General features: G+C 47.1%; 1 protein-coding gene across 10 annotated transcripts in view; it reads right to left on the reverse strand.

Moving 5' to 3' along the window:
* ttc6 (tetratricopeptide repeat domain 6) overlaps positions 1-22,821 on the reverse strand; it is a 630,178-nt gene that overhangs the window by 164,708 nt on the left and 442,649 nt on the right. The window lies entirely within an intron of this gene.

Consider the following 22,821-nt stretch of genomic DNA (forward strand, 5'->3'; position numbering starts at 1 on the left):
TTTTATTGAATGCACAAGGTTGCAGCCCCTGTTCCACTATTTGAAGGGGCTGCTCCTGAAATTCTGGCTGCACTTCAGTCCCACTCTCCTGATCTTTGGGCACCCTGTGCGGAGGGGAGCGGGTAGGTCCGAAGGCCTCCTCGTAGGACTGCTCCTGGGCACGGCCAAGGGTGCCATCAGCCGGTCCAGGCAGCGGGCGGTCGAGGGGGTCGTTCAACCTGACTGCCTGCCTCTCTTCCGCTCTTACATCCGGTCCAGGGTGTCCTTGGAGATGGAGCACGCGGTGTCCACCGGTACGCTCGCGGCCTTCCGCGAGAGGTGGGCACCGGAGGGACTGGAGTGCATCATCACGCCCGGCAACCAAATTTTAATTTGATTTTACGTTTTTTAAGTTTAATTTGTTTTAATTGCCGGTGCTTTTAGTGTCCCCCTTCCCTTTTATAGGGGGCACTGGGGAAAATTGTGATTTTAGTGCCCAAAAAAAAACCAAAAAAGAAAAACACAAAAAAAAACAAAAAAAAAAGGGGGGGGAAAAAAAAAGGGCCTTGTAAATGTCTGGAGTGTCACCCAGGTCGGGTGGCACCGTTTAATGTTTTTATGTTTTGCAGGTAAACTCAAAAGAGTTTCATAGCCACTTCGGAGCAGTCCCGTGCAATAAATTTTTAAGCCGGTTCACGGGCTCCCAGGCCGCCTGCAATTTCTGCGGTCTGGAAGAGTCCATGTTCCATGTTTTTACCGAATGCACGAGGTTGCAGCCCCTGTTTTATTATTTAAAGGGGCTGCTCCTGAAATTCTGGCTGCTCTTCAGTCCCACACTCCTGATCTGTGGGCACCCTGTGCGGAGGGGAGCGGGTAGGTCCGAGGGCCTCCTTGTAGGACTGCTCCTGGGCACGGCCAAGGGTGCCATCAGCCGGTCCAGGCAGCGGGCGGTCGAGGGGGTCGTTCAACCTGACTGCCTGCCTCTCTTCCGCTCTTACATCCGGTCCAGGGTGTCCTTGGAGATGGAGCACGCGGTGTCCACCGGTACGCTCGCGGCCTTCCGCGAGAGGTGGGCACCGGAGGGACTGGAGTGCATCATCACGCCCGGCAACCAAATTTTAATTTGATTTTACGTTTTAAAGTTTAATTTGTTTTAATTGCCGGTGCTTTTAGTGTCCCCCTTCCCTTTATAGGGGGCACTGGGGAAAAATTGTGATTTTAGTGCCCCAAAAAAAAACCAAAAAAAAGAAAAACACAAAAAAAAAGGAAAAAACTTGTAAATGTCTGGTGTGTCACCCAGTTCGGGTGGCACGGTTTAATGTTTTGTTTTACAGATAAACTCTAAAAGAGTTTCATAGCCACTTAGGAGCAGTCCCATGCAATAAATTTTTAAGCCGGTTCACGGGCTCCCAGGCCGCCTGCAATTTCTGCGGTCTGGAAGAGTCCGTGTTCCACATTTTTACCGAATGCACGAGGTTGCAGCCCCTGTTTTATTATTTAAAGGGGCTGCTCCTGAAATTCTGGCTGCACTTCAGTCCCACACTCCTGATCTGTGGGCACCCTGTGCGGAGGGGAGCGGGTAGGTCCGAGGGCCTCCTTGTAGGACTGCTCCTGGGCACGGCCAAGGGTGCCATCAGCCGGTCCAGGCAGCGGGCGGTCGAGGGGGTCGTTCAACCTGACTGCCTACCTCTCTTCCGCGCGTACATCCACGCCAGGGTGTCCTTGGAGATGGAGCACGCGGTGTCCACCGGTACGCTCGCGGCCTTCCGCGAGAGGTGGGCACCGGAGGGACTGGAGTGCATCATCACGCCTGGCAACCAAATTTTAATTTGATTTTATGTTTTAAAGTTTAATTTGTTTTAATTGCCGGTGTTTTTAGTGTCCCCCTCCCCTTTTATAGGGGGCACTTGAAGGAAAAAAATATGATTTTAGTGCCCCAAAAAAAACCTTTTTAAAAAAAAACAACAAAAAACCCCCCCAAAAAAAACCACAAAAAAAGGGCCTTGGAAATGTTTGGTGTGCCCCCCCAGATCGGGGGGACACGATTTAATGATTTAATGTTTTAATTTTCTCCCAAAAAAAATTCATAGCCACTTACACAAATTCAGCTGAGTTCCATTCAGTAATCAGCCTTCAATCCTTGACTCCAGCTCCATCTGGCTCTTAAAGGGGAGGTCATTTGAACCTGCTGCTGCTCATTTACAGCATTGCTGAAGTCAGCCACTCATCTCTGGAGCTGAGGAAGCTTGTGAAATGCCTGCTGGAAATCCCCCTTCAAGGGAGCACGCTACAAGATTCAGAAATGTGACTCTGGAGGCATTGGTGGGGACACTTGAGACCAAGAGGGAGTCCCTGTTCCCTGCATCGGAAGGAGGCCATCACCGCAGTTTTTCCGTGCTGTCATGTATCCTACATGTGTACTGTTGATACCATTACACATGATGTACCACCAGAGGACACTGCAGTGGGAGACTTGTAGGTTACCTGTACAGGTGTGCCAGGCCGACTATAAAAGGCAGGCCACCATGTGTGATCCTCACTCTGGTGTTACAAATAAAGGACTAAGGCCACTACAGTTCAAGTCCAATATTTTGCCTCGTGGAGTAATTATCAGAGCATCTAAAGACATAACAATTGGCGACGAGATTACGGACCTTCACGTGAAAATGGCTAACTTTGGTACGTTGCAGCAGTTTGTCGATGGTGATGATTGGGACGCCTTTGTAGAGAGGCTCGACCATTTCTTCACAGCAAACGACCTGGCAGGCGACAATCCGGCCACACTGGTTGATAAGCGCAGAGCTATCCTGCTAACCAGTTGTGGGCCCACTGTCTATGGCCTCGTCAGGGACTTGCTGGCAGCAGCGAAGACAACGACCAAGACATACGAGGAGCTTGTAATGCTGATCCAAGAACAACTCAAGCCCAAAGAGAGCATCCTCATAGCCAGACACCGGTTTTATACACACCGACGGCCCGAAGGCCAGGAAATCATGAAAAATGCTGCAGAGCTCAGCAGGTTGGCGGCACCATGTGATTTCAGCAACCACCTCACTGAAGCGCTGCTGGATATCTTTGTCATTGGAATCGGCCATGAGGGCCTTCTTCATAAGCTGCTGTCTGTGGACACCACAGTCACACTGCAGAAGGCCATCGCTGTGAGCCAGGCATTCATGACCTCTAGGCGGATGACTCATCCTCAGGACTCAAACCCGGCAAGTACTGTACAAAGAATGACGCCTTTTACAGGCTGGACTGTAGAATGTGAATCTTCTCAGGGAAGAGAGAACAGGCCCCTGACTCCCTTAACTCAGAATCCGCCAAGGGGGTCTAAGCAAGTAGCTCCATGCTGGCGATGCGGAGGGAATCGCAGGGCTCACCAGTACCGTTTTAAAGTCCGTGTGTAAAGGCTGCAGCACAAAGGGCCACCTCCAGCGAATGTGTAAAAGAAATATGACTCTGTGTTGATGAAGAGTCTGCAGATGGCCATGAATCCAGCGCAGATTATGAAATGATAGTCAGAGAGGCAGCTCAGCCTCACAATGAGATATATGGCATGTTTACCTGCACCACCGAATGTTCTCCGTTGAGGATAGAAGTCGAGATAAATGGCATTCCAGTCTTCATAGAAGTTGACACGGGGGCGAACCAATCAGTAATGAATCAAGAAGCCTTTCAGAGGCTATGGGACAATCAGGCTGAACGACCCAATTTGGTCCTGGTTCAGGCAAAGCTGCGCACCTATATCAATGAACTCGTACCAGTCGTTGGTAGTGCAGATGTAAAGGTACTCCATGATGGTGCGATGCACAAGTTACCCCTGTGGATTGTTGCAGGTGATGGATCAACGCTACTCGGAAGAATGTGGATGGAGAAGATCCATTGGAGTTGGGAAGATTTCATCCCTCCAGCGATCGACATCGCCCACGCTCAGACGCAAAGCAAGCCCTCACCTGAGGTTAGATCCGGCACCAGAGAGCAGACCAGCACAGCACCCGAGGCACAGACCGCTCAGCACGGTTGCGTGGAGATGATCCAGCTGAGACAACCCAAACGCACCTTCCAGGCTCCTGTGGCAGGACTCCGGAGGAAGAAACTTGGATCCAAAGGCGACTTCCCAGCTTCGGTGGCCGAACCCAGAGAGAAGAGGATCACCGCAGCTGACATCGTGGATGGAAGAAAGATGGCAGCAGCCAGACCACGAGGTGCAGCGCTGATGGAGCAACACGTGGTACCCAGCGAAGAAGAGGATTGGGGTAAAGATAGCAAGGCTCCCTTAAAGGAGGTCAGCAACCAACCACACTTAAAGGGGTAGTTCCACATTCTCAATCAATGTAATAACAACTGTGAGTTAGAGGTAAAATGCGTAATTGATGATCAGAGTTGTGTACATGCAATAAGCAAAGAAAAGTCTTGCAATTGCAATCGGAGCTACAGTTTATTACAGCTACAGGAAGTTGTTGAGGCCAATTCACTAAATATATTCAAAAAGGAGTTAGATGTAGTCCTTACTACTAGGGGGATCAAGGGGTATGGCGAGAAAGCAGGAATGGGGCACTGAAGTTGCATGTTCAGCCATGAACTCATTGAATGGCAGTGCAGGCTCGAAGGGCCGAATGGCCTACTCCTGCACCTATTTTCTATGTTTCTATGTTTCTAATGAAACATTGTGCGATATAGGATTTCAATTGCATTCAGTTAATGCAGCGGGCAAACACCCATCGGGAGCACACAGGTCCAGCGATCTACCCAATGCTGTAGCCTGCATCCCTGGGACGAGAGTAATGCACCATGGAGTGTGGCCACAAGCAGCTAATACACACACGCTGCAGAGCAAGCGATCTCAGGAGGGCAACGGCATCGGTATCGATACCCTGCCCCTGATCGTCTCCATCTCAGAGGCACCTGATGGCACCAACCCCCATGAGCCTGAAAGAGTAAACTGCGCTAAGGCGCAGCCCCCAGACTCTATTGCCACCAAGGCTACACCTGGGAATGAAGGATCCCCCGCAAAGGTTCTCCGAAATGGGACCGGGACCAGCCAGGATCCCAAACCAATAACGCCCAGGCAAGCGAGTCAGCATTTCCCTGTGCACTGCTAGACGACTGCTCCTCAGGGAGCAGCAGCGACCCGGGGCACAAGGAGAGAACAGGGAGGTTACAGGCATCTGTGAACCTGTCCGATCCTAGGAGCAACGGCACAAGCCCCGAGAGCAGGCAACTTGAGCCAACTGGGTTCCCATTGCCAGCACTGGGCACCGCGCCACCACCAGACTACCTGGACACCATCCAGCAGTTCTGGCACTAGTATGTACCTCACCAGTCAAAAGTACTTGCCTCACAACGGTACCACGAATGTAATGCTGTAAATGCAAATTTTTCTTTTTGGACTTGAATGTAGATGAATGTAATGAGCCACCAGCACAATCTTTAGGTCGGGGGCGGGGAGGCGGGGGGGGCGGGAAGAGAGAATGAGAATGGAGTGGTCATGGACGCACAAACAAAAACCACCAGCACCTCTACTGCCATCGAAACACCACCCACTCACCCAAGATGGAAACGACCCTCCAAGGGTCAACCAGATAGAGCTAAGCCCAGTGCACAGTCAATGCATGAAGATGATTTGCACGAAGGACTTGGGGGAGAGTGATGCCATGTAACCTACATGTTTACTGCTGGTACCATTACACATGATGTACCACCAGAGGGCACTGCAATGGGAGACTTGTAAGTTGTGCCAGGCTTAGTATAAAAGGCAGGCCACCATGTGTGATCCTCATTCTGGAGTTACAAATAAAGGACGAAGATTACTACAGTTCAAGTGCAACACATTGCCTTGTAGAGTCATTATCAGAGCATCTAAAGACATAACACGTGCCATGTGGCAAGAGGTAGCACAGGAGGTGTCACCCAGCACTGTGGTGCAGAGAAGCCTCACCCAGTGCCTCAAAAAATTAAACGACCCATGTTGGGTCGTGAAGGTGAGTACAAGCTTCCACACCTCCTCCATACCAGCCTCTCAACCTCTGTTTGCGCACACTGTGCAAACCATCACCACTCAATCACCAAGCATCTGCAGATGCTCACACTCACATCCTCATCTCACGCCATGCCTACATTCACAGCTGTTTAAGCACGGCAGGCATATCTTCCACATACATAGTTGGACTCTTATACACACAAGTTTATGTCTTTTGCAGGCCAATATGGCACATAACAGACGGGAGCAGCAGAGAACTGGAGGAGGGAACCTGAACTGCGGCCCCTCTCTGACTTTGAGGAGCAAGTGCTGGGGCTTATTGGCCTGCAGGTGGTGGGTGCCATGGCCAGCGGAGACGTCGACCACACTGGGAGCAACAACAGTATCTTTGTTCCCCCCCCTCCTGTTCCACCCCCACCCCCGCCCCCGCCCCCACACCAGAATGCTTTATCACTTTACAGCTCCTGATACTTTCTTCATTACTTGCTCCATTCCTGCCCCACTGCCCTCACATTAATGTGAGTCTTGTACCATTTATGCTTTCAGCTAACCAGGCAGAAGCTATCTATCCTGCACCTGAGCCGTCCCCCTGTCCCCCCGCCGCCCCACCTCCACCAAAGACATTGCAGAGGGAGAGGAGGAGGTTGAAGAGCAGGAGGAGGAGCAGCTGAGCACTACGCCATTGTTTCTCTCATCCGCAGGCACCAGCTCAGATACTGGCTCTACACATTCCTTAGGCAGGTAGAGGGGTCTGCACTGGGTGATGCACCCTGGCCTAGCAGGCTGCAGCAAGGCCAAGGAGAAAAGGAACTTCGGGGGCCATCTCCACATTGGGCAAGATTGCCTGCGAGTCTGCAGCACAAGATTGAGATGATGACCTCAATGGGGAGGCATTCATACAAAGGGTGATGGCCATGCTCTCTGACATCATAGGTGCAATGGCAAGGGTGCCCGAGAGGCTCACGGCAGTGGTACAGAACGTGGAGGAGTCCGCCTCCTGCATTGTACAGAGCTCTGCGCACACCATGGAGCCTATCATTCCAATCTGCAGAAGAACATAAGAAATAGGAGCAGGAGTAGGCCATACAGCCCCTCGAGCCTGCTCTGCCATTTTATACTATCTTGGCTGATCCGATCATGGACTCAGGTCCACTTCCCTGCCCGCTCCCCATAACCCCTTAGTCCCTTATCGGTTAAGAAACTGTCTATCTCTGTCTTAAATTTATTCAATGTCCCAGCTTCCACAACTCTCTGAGGTAATGAATTCCACAGATTTACAACCCTCTGAGAAAATACATTTTTCATCTCAGTTTTAAATGGGCGGCCCCTTATTCTAAGATTATGCCCCCTAGTTCTAGTCTCCCCCATCAGTGGAAACATTCTCTCTGCATCCACCCTGTCAAACCACCTCATAATCTTATACATTTTGATAAGATCACCTCTCAATTTTCTGAATTCCAATGAGTAGAGGCCCAACCTACTCAACCTTTCCTCATGGGTCAACCCCCTCATCTCTGGAATCAACCTCGTGAACTTACTCTGAACTGCCTCCAAAGCAAGTATATCCTTTCGTAAATACGGAAACCAAAACTGCATGCAGTATTCCAGATGTGGCCTCACCAATACCCTGTATAACTATAGCAAGACTTCCCTTTTTACTCCAACCCCTTTGCAACAAAGACCAAGATTCCATTGGCCTTCCTGATCACTTGCTATACCTGCATACTAACCTTTTGTGTTTCATGCACAAGTACCCCCAGGTCCCACTGTACTGCAGCACTTTGCAAACTTTCTCCATTTAAATAATAACTTGCTCTTTGATTTTTTCTGTCAAAGTGCATGACCTCACACTTTCCAACATTATACTCCATCTGCCAAATTTTTGCCCACTCACTTAGCCTGTCTATGTCCTTTTGCAGATTTTTTGTGTCCTTCTCACATTGCTTTTCCTCCCATCTTTGTATTGTCAGCAAACTTGGCTACGTTACACTGACTTCTTTCAAGTCGTTAATATAGATTGTAAATAGTTGTGGTCCCAGCACTGACCCCTGCGGCATCCCACTAGTTACTGATTTCCAACCCGAGAATGAACGATTTATCCCGACTCTGTTTTCTGTTCATTAGCCAATCCTCTATCCATGCTAATATATTACCCCGAACCCCGTGAACTTTTATCTTGTGCAGTAATCTTTTATGTGGCACCTTGCCTTCTGGAAGTCCAAATACACCACATCCACTGGTTCCCCTTTATCCACCCTGTTTGTTGCATCCTCAAAGAATTCCCCTTTATACAGTCATGCTGACTCTGCCTGACCGAATTATGCTTTTCCAAATGTCCTGCTACTACTTCTTTAATAATGGACTCCAACATTTTCCCAACCACAGATGTTAGGCTAACTGGTCTATAATTTTCTGCTTTTTGGCTGCCTCCTTTTTTAAATAGGGGCCTTACATTTGCAGTTTTCCAATCTGCAGAATCCAGGGAATTTTGGTAAATTACAACCAGTGCATCCACTATCCCTGCCGCTACTTCTCTTAAGACCCTAGATTGCAAGCCATCAGGTCCAGGGGAGTTATCTGCCTTTAGTCCCATTATCTTATTGAGTACCACCTCCTTAGTGATTGTGATTGTGTTAAGTTCCTCCCCCCCCTATAGCCCCTTGACTATCCACTGTTGGGATATTGTTAGTGTCCTCGACTGTAAAGACTGATACAAAATATTTCTTCAGAGTGTCTGCCATCTCCATGTTCCCCATTACTAATTCCCCGGTCTCATCCGCTAAGGGACCAACATTCACTTTAGCCATTCTTTTCCTTTTTAGATACCTATTGAAACTCTTGCTATCTGTTTTTATATTTTGTGCTAGTTTACTTTCATAGTCTATCTTCCCTTTCTTAATCATCTTTTTAGTCATTCTTTGCAGGCTTTTAAAAGCTTCCCAATCTTCTATCCTTCCACTAGTTTTGGCCACTTTGTATACCCTTGCTTTTAATTGGATACCGTTCTTTATTTCTTTAGTTAGCCACAGATAGCTATCTTTTCTCTTACACCCTTTCCTCCTCACTGGAATATATTTTTCTTGAGAGTTGTGAAATATCTCCTTAAATATACACCACTGTTCATCAACCGTCCTACACTTTAATCTATTTTCCCAGTCCACTTTAGCCAACTCTGCCCTCATACCTTTATAGTCTCCTTTATTTAAGCTCAGTACACTGGTTAGAGATCCAACTTTCTCACCCTCCATCTGAATTTGAAATTCAATCATACTATGATCACTCATTCGAAGGGTATCCTTTACTAGGACATTGTTTTCTGTCTCATTACACAGGACCAGATCCAAGATAGCCTGCCCCCTGGTTGGTTCAGTTACATACTGCTCAAGGAACCCATCCCTTATGCACGCTATGAACTCTTCCTCAAGGCTACCCTGACTAATTTGATTTGTCCAATCAATATGGAGGTTAAAATCACCCATGATTATTGCTGTTCCCTTTTTACAAGCCCCCAATATTTCCTGGTTTATGCTCAGACCACCTGCAGACGATGGTGAACTCCCAGAGAGATCATGTGGATCCAGACCTCATGACGCTGGTCATGGGAAACATGGCAACTTCTATTGCAGCACAGGCAGAAGCAACTCAATGTCTTAGTGCTGTAATGCAGACAATGGTTGGTAGCATCGAAGCTCATACTGCTCTTATGCAGTCTCAGGTTGATGCCACACAACGTCTTGGTGCTGTCATGCAGTCAGTGAGTGCTGGCATCAAGTCTCAGACTGCTCTCATGCAGTCTCAGCTGGATGCCACACATGCTCTCACTGCTGCCATCACCGCTGGGTCCACCACAGTCCACCGAGGATCTCACGGTTTCATAGAAACATAGAAAATAGGTGCAAGAGTAGGCCATTCGGCCCTTCGAGCCTGCACCGCCATTCAATGAGTTCATGGCTGAACATGCAACTTCAGTACCCCATTCCTGCTTTCTCGCCATACCCCTTGATCCCCCTAGTAGTAAGGACTACATCTAACTCCTTTTTGAATATATTTAGTGAATTGGCCTCAACAACTTTCTGTGGTAGAGAATTCCACAGGTTCACCACTCTCTGGGTGAAGAAACTTCTCCTCATCTCGGTCCTAAATGGCTTACCCTTTATCTTTAGACTGTGGCTTACCCCTTATCCTTAGACTATGCCTAAGAAAGGCAGAGAGAAATTTGTCCATGATCTACATAGCACTCATCCTGGTATTGTCATGATGAAAGCCATTGCCAGGTCTCATGTATGATGACCTGGAATTGACTCTGATCTGGAATCATGTGTGCATCAGTGCAACACTTGCATGCAGCTAATTAAAGCATCAGCGAAATCGCCGCTGAGTCTGTGATCGTGGCCATCTAAACCATGGTCCAGGATCCACATTGACTTTGCAGGTCTCTTCCTGGGAAAGATGTTTTTAGTTGTGGTGGATGCATATTCCAAGTGGATATGGTGTATAATCATGTCATCCAGTACATCCACAGCTACCATTGAAACATAGAAAATAGGTGCAGGAGTAGGCCATTCGGCTCCTCAAGCCCGTACTGCCATTCAACGAGTTCATGGCCGAACATGCAACTCCAGCACCCCACTCCCGCTCCCCCACCACACCCCCCAATCCTCCCAGTAGCGAGGACCACATCTAACTCCTTCCCGAACACATTTAGTGAATTGGCCTCAACAATGTTCCGTGGTAGAGAATTCCACAGGTCCACCACCCCCCGGGCGAAGAAGTTTCCCCCCATCTCGGCCCCAAATGGCCCACCCCCATCCCTAGACCGTGACCCCCGGTCCCGGACCCCCCTAACACCAGGAACATCCCTCCCGCATCCAACCTGTCCAAACCCGGCAGAACCCTAAACATTTCCATGAGATCCCCTCTCACTCCTCCGAACTCCACCGAATACAAGCCCAGTCGATTCAGCCCCCCCCCCCCCTCCCCCGGACACGTCAGTCCCGCCATCCCGGGAATCAGTCCGGTGAACCCTCGCTGTACCCTCTCAACAGCAAGAATGTCCCCCCTCAAGTCAGGAGACCAAAACTGCACACAACACTCCAGGCACGGCCTCACCAAGGCCCTGCACAACCGCAGCAACACCTCCCCACCCCTGCACTCAAATCCCCCCGCCATGAAGGCTGACACGCCACCCGCCCTCCCACCGCCTGCCGTACCTGCATGCCAACCCCCAATGACCGATGTACCATGACACCCAGGTCTCTTTGCATCTCCCCTTTTCCTAATCTGTCACCATTCAGATAATAGTCTGTCTCTCTGTTTTTACCACCAAATTGGATAACCTCACATTTATCCACATTATACTTCATCTGCCATGCATTTGCCCACTCACCTAACCTATCCAAGTTCGCAGCAGCCCACCAAACTGTGCTCCAGCAAATTGTTGGGGATGTTGAGGTGCTGCCCCGGGGGAGTGGCACTGGGTCAGTGGAGCAGGAACCTGCTGTCCTTTCTCAGTATGACAGCTATCCAGATCCCACCACTGCCACTCCGCCATTGCACTTGTCGCTGGCCGTCATCCAGCCAGCCCAGACTGCCGCTGCCCAGCCTGAGGTGGTGGAGTCTACAGCCGAGCCTTCCAGGCCCAGAGCTGGTCGAAGGTGTCCTGCAAGGCCTTCTGTAGTATCTGGCCCTGACACGCAGCAGTCTTCCACCAGCCGTGCCTCAGCGGAGGAACGCTAGACTAGTTAAAGCAAAAAGGGGATATAAGGAAATGCACAAAGGTGATTAGTAAATATATTATGTTGTTCTGATATAAATTTGGATTGGAATTTTTAATCTTTGCTGTTGTCTCTCATTTCAGTTTTGGGGCTTTGGAATGGAAGGGAAAATGGATGTGGTCATAGGGACGTCCAAAGGAACCGGGAAGTGGGATGGAATTCACTGGAACCGAACTCTGATGAGACGGTCGCGGACCTCCCCTGCAGAATCGCAATAGGCTCGCTGCCTCCTCCATCGCTGCTGCTCCTGCTCCTCTTCCTCCTCCTCCTCAGGTGATGCAGTTATGCCTGGTGGCAATGGCTGTGCCCTCATGATGGTGAGGTTGTGCAGCATGCAGCAGATGACGACGAATAGGGACACCCGCTCAGGCGAGTACTGGAGGACTTCTTCCAAGCAGTCAAGGCAGCGGAACCATTGCTTTAGCACTCCGATGGTCTGCTCAATGATGTTCCTGGTGGTGGCATAGCTCTCACTGTAGGAGTGCTGGGCAAGACTGTTGGGGTAATGGAGGGGTGTCATGAGCCAGGGGGACAGTGGATAACCCTTGTTTCCAGTCGCGAGCTTGATGTGGTGATTGAAACAGAGCTGGCACACCGGTCTGGCACAGGATGAAGGCATCATGGCTGCTGCCAGGATAGCGGGCATTGACTGTGAGGATGCTGCGTGTGTGGTTGCGGACCAGCTACACATTCAGTGAGTGGAAGCCTTTGTGGTTATGGAAAACCTCAGAATTGTGATGCAGTGCCCGCAAAGCAGTCAATGGCACCCTGCACCATGGGGATGCCCACTATCCAAGCAAAACCACATGCATGCTTGTACTGCTTCTCTCTGGTCATGAGGAAGGAGATGTAGTCCCTCTGTACAAAGCATCTGTGATTTCACGGATGGAGCAATGGATGCCAAACCGGGAGATGTTGGCGATGTCTCCTGTCGCTCCATGGAAGAATCCATTGGCATAGAAATTAAGCGCAATGGTGACCTTGACTGCCACTGAGAGAACTGTCCATATCCTGGTCTGAGTCTCGAGGTCTGGTTGCAGAAGATGGCAGAGCTCTGTGACCATGCTGAAGCGCAGCCTTCGAACACAATGTTCCTCAGTGAAATTGATGTAGGAGAACTACTGCTGGAATACCCTGGGAGGATAAGGTCTCTTATTGCCAGCCCTCTTGGGCATTCTCTCTCTCTCCATATTTTGCTACCTTTTTTCCCTGTGCTTCTCCGTCTTTCTCCCTGTGCTTCTCATTGTCTTGCCCCATGTCCTTCTCCCTGCCTTTGTCTCTGCTTTTGTCTCTGTCTTTGCCTTCGCCTAAGTATCCTCCGGTCGAGTACTAACACAGCCCCCATGAAACGAGCGAAATGTTGTGATTTGAAATCTACCCTGAATGAAACAGGAAACTAGTTAGGAGGCAGAACAGTCCTTGAAGTCAAAATTGCTGCGATCTGTCCATCAGCCACTCTGACTATGTGTTAGCAAGCTGCAAAGAGCAATGGCCGAAATAATTTTTTTCAAGCTGGCGCCTTTAAATAACGCTGCGCCAGCCAACTCCAGACTTCAACTCGACAGCTGAGGCTGTCGTTGTCATTGTCAGGCGGTAAGTGAGGGTGCATGGCCGAAGTTCACTTCCGGGACAGTAAAGAGGCACTGCGCACGGCGATGACGTCTTTATCGTCGCGTGCAGCCAAGCGTGACATTTCCGGCATGAGCGAGGCGCTACCTTGTACCACCTCTGCAAAACCCCCACCCAATTCCGTGGGGGTGTTCTTATTGCCATGCCCGGGTGAAAAACATTTTGCTCAAGAGGCCAATTTTGGCCCCAATGACTATGATTCAGTTCATGCAGCCGCTTGATACTCATCAACCCAATATCATGCACCCATTAAAGATCTCTGCAGCACTGTATTTTCAGCATGTCTTTGTTCCTGAAGCATGTAGATTTTACAGTACACATTCTGCTGAGTGTAGCAGAGGAACTATCTGATTTGTTTTAAAGCAATCCAAATAATGAAAAGGATTTATTTGTTACAGTCTCCATCATGTGGCTGCAAAACAAACTGCAGAGACAGTTTGAAAGCATTCCATGTATAGCAACTATATATATCTGATTGGCAGTTTGGCTTAAACTGATCTGAAACTCAAACTAATCATGGTATATTATCTGTGACACACACTGTATGAGTGTATTAAGTGAAACATTGCAGTAAAATATAAAACTATAAACATAGCTCTTTCTGCATTAATCAGTGATTCTTTTGCAAATATACAATATATAAATCACATTTATTTTGGAAGAGTGGGATAAAAGGAAATTAGTTTTAGTACAAGTTAGCAAAGTCATTCCAATGGACTAGGAAATCTCACGAAGTTGGATAGATTCTACTCTGAATTATCACCAGTTTTAGGGCAGACTGGGGATTGAAATGTAGTAAAGGGCTACGACCTCAAAACCACTGCTAAGAAAAACTGCACAAGAATTGGTTGTCATCTTCCATAATCTATAGAATTTTGGAACAGTTCCTGCAGATTGGAGGGTGGCAAATGTAACCCCACTATTTAAAAAAGGAGGGAGAGAAAAAACGAGAAACTATAGACCGGTTAGCCTAACATCAATAGTAGGGAAAATGCTAGAGTCTATTATAAAGGATTTGATAACGGCACACTTTGTTTAATCCCGTTGATATTATCTAAGTCAACATGGATTTATGAAAGGAAAATCATGTTTGACAAACCGACTGGAGATTTTTGAGGATGTAACTGATAGAAGAGATAAGGGGGAACCAGTGGATGTATTGAATTTGGATTTTCAAAAGGCCTTTGATAAAGTCCCACATAAGAGGTTAATGTGCAAAATTAAAGCACATGGGATTGGGGGTAATGTATTGCATGGATTGAAAATTGGTTAACTGACAGGAAACAGAGTAGGAATAAACGGGTTTTTTTTCGTGGTGGCGGGCAGTGTCTAGTGAGATACCACAGGGATCAGTGCTTGGGCCTCAGCTATTCACAATATATATAAATGATTTGGATGAGGGAGCCAAATGTAATATTTCTAAGTTTGCTGATGACACAAAACTAGGTAGGATTCTGAGTAGGATGCAAAGACGCTGCAAGGCGATTTAGATAGGTTGAGTGAGTGGGTAAACATGTGGCAAATGCAGTATAACATGGATAAATGTGAAGTTATCCACTTTGGTAGGAAAAACATAAGGACAAAGTATTATTTAAATGGTGATGGCTTGGGAAGTGTCGATGTCCAGAGAGACCTGGGTGTCCTTGTACACCTGTCATTGAAAGCAAACATGCAACTGCAGCAAGCAGTTAGGAAGGCAAATGGTATGTTGGCCTTCCTTGCAAGAAGATTTGAGTACAGGAGCAAGGATGTCTTACTACAGTTATACAGGGCCTTGGTGAGACTGCACCTGGAGTATTGTGTGCAGTTTTGGTCTCCTTACCGAACAAAGGATATACTTGCCATAGAGGGAATGCAGCGAAGGTTCACCAGATTGATTCCTGGGATGGCAGGACTGTCGTATGAGGAGAGATTGGGTTGACTAGGCCTGTATTCACTAGAGTTTAGAAGAATGAGAGGGGATCTCATTGAAACATATAAAATTCTGACTGGTTTGGATAGACTGGATATGGGGAGGATGTTTCCCCTGGCTGGGAACTCTAGAACAAGGGGTCACCGTCTCAGGATATGGAAATTTAGGACCGAGATGAGGAAAAAAATTTTCACTCAGAGGGTTGTGAACCTGTGGAATTCTCCACCATAGGTTGTGGAGGCCAAGTCGCTGAATATATTTAAGAGGGAGATAGATAGATTTCTAGAAACAAAAGGCATCAAGGGGTATGGGGAACATGGTGTTGAGATAGAGGATCAACCATGATCATATTGAATGGCACTGCAGACTCGAAGGGAGGAATGGCCTACTACTGCTCCTATTTTTTATGTGTCTAATCAAAATAATTCCAGTACCCATTAAGGTTTGGTAGGAGCTCGATCTGCCTCCTGTGAATGGGGTCAGGGGGGTGTGTCTAATTGTTTTGACCCATTTCCCCAACTTCCATCTCAAACCTGCCCTAAATACCACTAGTATTTGACCTGCATATCAATCTCTTTAGTACTTTGTGGGTTCATTCAAGATTTTGGTGCTAATTTTACTCAGGACTGCTCAAAGTATTGGTTTGTACTGGGGACGTGAATTTCCCAATTGAAATACTTTTATTCTTGTGCTATGAAGAGAAAGAGAATGGAAGAAGATAGATAGCCCAATGTCATCAATAAATAAAGGTTGACTCATCAAATAAAGTTACGTCACACCTGCCGCACAACGTCCCCCGTTGTCAGACTTCTGCCAAGTTTCTTCATAAGAGAGAAGTTCACAGTTCCGTTGCCATCATCCAAACCCCCAAAAGTTGAAAGCATACGCAGAAATTTACTCAGAACTTTAGGCACCCAAAATGTGTTTACTTTACAGAACAACATTAACCAAAGAGTGCCAAAAATTCCAATCATCTTTTGTGCCAGCTAAGTTACTTGCTCAAGCTCCTAATCTACCACTGTTACAAGATGCTCTGAGTGAAATGAGGTTGCAATGGCAAAAGTTGCAAGGCCTACATCTGAAGCTCTCTCATGTGTAGACATTGGAGAGAGCCTTAAATAAATGGGCTCAATGTCAGTCACTGGAGAAACAACCACATCTGCACCTACTCCTTGCAGCCCACAGGCTCCGAGGTACTACTGTTTGGTGTCACTGCAGATCAGATAATCCCGACCAGATCTTGGAAGTCATATGCAAGTGTGGTGTTCAGACATCTAGTAACGCTGGATATCACTCCAGATGCCAACACCATCCTTAGAAGCTATTCTTGCAGTCTTAATACTACACAATTCTCCCAGGATATTCCAGTTTCCAGGGTGCTCTGCTGGTTGTGGGAATTTGCCGCAAAATGTTGCAAATGTGGTTAGTGGACTGCTCCCATTGTCCATCATCTCGCCCATATGCATGGAAACCATCTCTACATAAGATCAATACTCCCTAAATCCCTAAGATCTAGGTTCTTAGATCCCTCAACCAAGGATAGATGTTTCTCCACCCTCTGTAGAGGCACTCTCCCTCTCTTCCACTCCCAGTTTCTCATTTTCACTAGTGCCCAGTGCTTCACCCAGTGACAGGCCTTCTGACTCATTAACTACTTCCTCCCAAATGTCTGGGTTGGTGCTTGCACAGGTAAGATGCTGTTAGAATGTTTTAAAGGTGATTTAAAAAGTCAATCTATTCCAGCGTTCCTTTTAACATATTTAGTCGTAGAGCAAATGTCAGACAAAGGGAAATGTTAATCTTGTCTCTATATCTGAATAACAGACAGTTTGGAAATACAAGGGCAGAGGAAATGGGATAAACATTTGGCCTTAGAACTTACTGTACTGCAAACAAAGTTTGTAACACAGTGGAAAAGGCTGAAAAGATTATAGGCTGGGTATACACATAAAAATGCGGCCTCAGCTAAACAAGCAATCTCTGTATTACATAAGCACAGGCCAAGGTTGTATTATAGTATAAGAAACAAACAGGTCCCCTTTCAGGTAGAGTGTTCTTGAGGGTCAGGAGCGATGCAGCCATGTGGAGGGTCTGGAGGGCAGGAGTTGGTCACTCCAGGACTTGTGTTATTCCCTGATATCAGAGAGTGTCTCAATGGTAATCAGAGCCTGGGAACCACGTTGCATTATTTGCAAGTACAGGGTAACTTAATATAAATGGAAGACCAAATCAATCACTGTAATAAAGCATATTAATATATAAATCACCCGCGTGTGAATCATAAGCGGAGTTATTGTTGCAGGACTAACAATCCTTTGTTGCGAAGGTAACCACTAAGAAATCCGTTGAGAGGCTATGATGGAATTGATAATGAAGTGGCAGGGGCTTTTGATCTGGACGTGCCTAGGTGGTCATCTGAATGGCTGGCCTCTGCCTGCAAGACACTCCCTACGATGTGACAGGCAGAAAAGCTTCTTTACTTCCGTCCTCACCCCTTCTTCCCCTCCTAGAATAGGGCCCCCCTTGTCCTCACCTTCCATCCCACCAGCCTCTGCATTGGACAGATAGTCCTCCATCAGTTCTGGCATCCAATGTAACCCACCACCAAACACATCATTCCTTCCCCTCTCATCCCCTCCGTGACATCCTTGTCCACACCTCGGTGAACCCTAACAAGTGCGCTCCTTTTTCTGGCACCTGCCCATGCAAGTGCAGGAGATGCAAAACATGCCATTTCACCTTCCATATCACGTCCACGACACCAAATATTTCACCTGAATGAGACAGTGATTTACTTGTCCTTCCTCCAATTTAGTATACTGTTTTCACTGCTTACAATGCGGTCCCATCTACATAGGGGAGACCAAATACAGATTGGGTGATCGCCTTGATGAACACCTTCATTCCGTCTGCAAATGCGACCCTGAGTTCCCAGTCGCTCACCAATCTAAATCTCCATCCTACTCCCACTCTGATCTCCCTGACCTTAGGTTCTACACTGTTCTAATGAAGTTCAACACAAGCTCCAGGAACTGCACCTCATTTTCTACTAGGCATTTTCAGCCTTCTAACCTTAACTTTGATTTTAAAAATGTCAGATTTTAACCAGAGATCCCACTTTCTCTCAGAGAGCAGGTACCGTTACTATGGGATGGGTACAACGAGAATGAGAAAGGTAGTGGGTTGGTGCTTGGGATGGGAATGCCCTATCAGTACATGGCCAGTGGGGTGGTCTGCTCCCCTGATGTCATCTGCCTTTTTCTTTTAGCATACTCCCCGGCCAGTGGAGTCAGTGCTGCACTGGAGACTTCTTCGCCTTTGCCGGATATTCCATGTTTCCCTCGCCAACTGTTCTGCTCCAACCATTTACACATTGTCTGGGTCTCGTATGTTTTTATTTCACTGATTTCTCTCATTATTGACTCCTTTTCATAGAATCATAGAATAGTACAGTATAGAAGGAGGCCATTTGGCCCATTAAGTCTGTGCCAGTTCTACTATTGAATCCATATCCACTATGCTATCAGGCAGTGCATTCCAAACCTAGCTACTCATTGCATAAAAAAGTTTTATATAAGTTTTTAGCATAATTTCCTGGCTTTGTACTCCATGTCTCTATTTATAAAACCCAGGATACCATATGCTTTATTAACTGCTTTGTTAACCTGACATGCTACCTTCAAAGATTTGTGTACAAGCATTTCCAGGTCTTTCTTTTCTTGCACCCTCTTTAAAATTTAGCATATGTTGTCTCTCCTCTTTCTTCCTACCAAAATGTATCACCTCACTTTTTGTGTTGAATTTCATCAGCCATGTGTCCATCCATTCCATCAGCCATGTGTAATGACTCAAGAGTCTGGTTACTGTAAACTCACTCAGGTGCAACCTGATCCATCGTTATTCCAGTCCAAGAGTGCCAACTTGACCAAGACACAGCTTATATACAGGGGACCAAGCACACATGCCATATCGTACAGCCCGATGACCTCCGACCGCAGCGCCCTCTGGTGTCTGGTGACCCCCAAGCATTAATACATAACAGCCCATTTTAAAATCTTAACAACAGTCTTTTAACAAATTAAGACAGTCTGGGGCTTTCCTCTCATGAGTTGATCGTCTCAGTTCAACTTTGACTCTGGGCGAGTGTTCTGAGTCCATTGAGACTGAGGGCTGAGTAGCCGATCTGATGGGAGTGGTCATGACCACATCAGAGACTGAAGATTCAGAGGCAGTAATGTCAGCAGAGTCTGCTGATGAGTGAACAATGGTTGGTTGGTCACTGACTGCATCTGCCTCACTCGATTCCAGTTCATCCGTGTGCTGCAGTTTAACCTGGTCAAGGTGTTTCCTGCATGTTTGCCCATTCTTGAGCACGGCAATAAACACTCTGTTAAGAAATTACCGAAGTAGTTGAGTAGCCCAAGGAATGAATGCAGCTCTGTCACATTCTGAGACCTGGGTGCATTTTTGATGGCCTTGGTTTTCGAATCGGTAGGCCTGATGCCATCAGCAGCAATCTTCCTCCCCAGAAATTCAACTTCAGGTGCCATGAAGACACACTTCGAACGTTTCAGCCTGAGTCCCACTTTGTGCAGATGATGTAGCATTTCTTCAAGATTGTTCAGATGTTCAGCAGTGTCGTGACTTGTGACCAGAATGTCATCTTGAAACACGACCGTTCTAGAAACGGACTTCAGTAAACTCTCCATATTAGAAACATAGAAACATAAAAAATAGGTGCAGGAGTCGGCCATTCGGCCCTTAGAGCTTGCACCACCATTCAATGAGTTCATGGCTGAACATGCAACTTCAGTACCCCATTCCTGCTTTCTCGCCATACTCCTCTGAAATATGGCTGCAGCCGAATGAATCCCAAAAGGACACCTGTTGTAGACGAACAATCCTTTATGGGTGTTGATGCAGGTGAGTTTCTTTGAAGTGTCGACAAGCTCCTGTGTCATATAGGCCGACGTCAGATCCAGTTTCGCGAATGACTTTCCACCAGCTAGCATGGCGAACAGGTCATTAACCCTCAGTAATCGGTTAATCGTAACCTTGTAGTCTCCACAAATCCTGACAATGCCATCACTCTTCAACACAGGCAGGAACAATGGGACTAGCCCACTCGTTAAACTCAACTGGTAATATGATCCCTTCACACTCGAGTCAGTCAAGCTCAATTTCAACCTTCTCCCTCATCATGTACAGAACAGACCGAGCTTTGTGATAGACAGGCCTTTCATTGGAGTCCAATTGAATCTGCATCTTGGCTCCCGTAAAATTGCCAATGCCCAGTTCAAACAAAAAAGGAAACTTTTTCAATACTTGAGCACACGAAGTATCATCCACCGAGGACAACAACTTGACATCATTCCAGTTCAGCTTGATTTTCTCGAGCCAATTCCAGCTGAACAGCGTTGGATCATTACCTGGGATGATCCTTAACAGTAGCTCGTGAACCACACCATCATATGACACCTCAATTGCTGCACTGACGAGCTCCTTAGTGAAAGTACGCAACCTGGCATTGACTGGACTCAGCTTCGGTTTCGCAGCCTTAGTGTCCCACAGTTTATCGAATGTCCTTTGGCTCATTATCGACTGGCTCGCACCCGTGTCCAGCTCCATTGATACAGGCACACCATTCAACTCACATTAACGACTATCGGCAGGCTGTTGCTCAGGAACAAATACAGTCCATTCACTTTCTCCTCGGGTGGCGTATCCGGGCCATCGCTGAACTGGTCCTCATCAACCACATGGTGAGCTGCACCACGCTTGCTCCATTGTGGACACATCCTGTGAAGATGCCTTACTTTCAAACATCCATTGATGAGTATTGTCTAAACCGACACTGATGAGGCCAATGATTGCCCCCACAACGCCAACAGGGTGAAATCTGGTTTGAACCAGTTGGCAGGCTCTGAGCAGCGGCAGGTTTCGCGTAAGCACCTCTGTCCGAAGACAACGCCATCTTGTTTACAGTACTTGCCGTGGAACTCCAACTCGTCGATGATATCTGCCTCAAATTATCATCCATCATCATGCATGCTTGGGCAGTCGCGATGGCCTTTTTCAAATCCAGCGTCTCTGCAGCCAACAGCTTCCTGAGGATCGCATCATGGTTGATGCCTATCACGAAGACATCATGCAGTATGTGCCTTCAGCATGTTCCCGAACTTACACGGCTCAGCAAGACATCGCAGGTCGGCGACAAATCATGACATGATGTGGCCCTCAACACGAACATGCGTGTAGAAATGGTAGCGTGATATGATGATCCCTCTTTTGGCTTCAGATGATTACCCACTAACGTACACAATTCCTCGTACCCTTTTTCCGCCGGACGTACAGGCGAAAGAAGATTCTTCATGAGGCCGTAAATTTTCGGACCACAAACGGTGAGGAGAACTGCCCTGCGCTTAATTGCATCAGCCTCTGCCTCCATGCTGTTGGCCACAAAATACTGGACCAGGCAGTCGAGAAAATCCACCCAATCATCGCCCTCCACAAATCTCTCCAGGATTCCAACAGTGCCCATTGTGCATGCGAAGGTTCTTAAATTACCTCGTCGCCAATTGTAATGACTCAAGAGTCTGGTTACTGTAAACTCACTCAGGTGCAACCTGATCCATCTTTATTCCAGCCCAAGAGTACAAGCTTGACAAAGACACACAGCTTATATACAAGGGACCAAGCACACATGCCACATGCGTACAGCCCGATGACCTCCGACCGCTGTGTCCTCTGGTGTCTGGTGACCCCCAAGCATTAATACATAACACCATCCATTCCACCAACCTGTCTATGTCCTCTTGAAGTCAATTACGGAATACGGATCCGGCGAGGCCCCGCAAAAATTGTTTTTCGGTGCGTGATGCACAAGTGCCAAAAACCGGCTTTTCCAATTTGTCAAGTTTTAGCATAACAGATCCTCTGCATCCACGACATTTGCATGCGCAAAATTGCGCTATTTGCCCTTCTCTTGCCCAGCGAATGTCCTTAAAACACTTGCGTCTGGTAAAAGCGGGCACATAACCTACTTTTACCAGCATGAGTTTTCAAACATATAAAAAACATATAAAAATAACATTTAAAAACACATTTTTATGTTGAAAACCATGTCCACTAAGGTAAGTTTATTTTAAACCCTAATCACAACACTTAAAAAAAAATCTGAAAAACAGCTCACATAATTTAAATTAAAGTTAATGAAATGTATTAGAAAAAATATATATTTTGGGGATTATTTTTTAAGTTTGGTAATTAGGGTTTAAAATAAACTTACCTTAGTGGACAGGGGTTTTAACATAATGTGTTTTTAAATTTTATTTTTATGTTTTTTACATGTTCTAAAACTCTTACGCTGGTAAAAGTAGGCTACACAGGCGCAAGAGTTTTAAGGACATTTGCTGGACAAATAGTACAATCTCGCCCATGCGAATGTCCTTCTCCCGAAGATGCATTGGATCTGTCAAGCCAGAACTTGACAGATCAGAAAACTGGCTTTTGCGGGGCCTCGTCGGATCCGTACAATTCTGTACAGA

This window comes from Pristiophorus japonicus, chromosome 4, assembly GCF_044704955.1.
Source record: "Pristiophorus japonicus isolate sPriJap1 chromosome 4, sPriJap1.hap1, whole genome shotgun sequence".
In the NCBI taxonomy this organism is placed as follows: Eukaryota; Metazoa; Chordata; class Chondrichthyes; family Pristiophoridae; genus Pristiophorus; species Pristiophorus japonicus.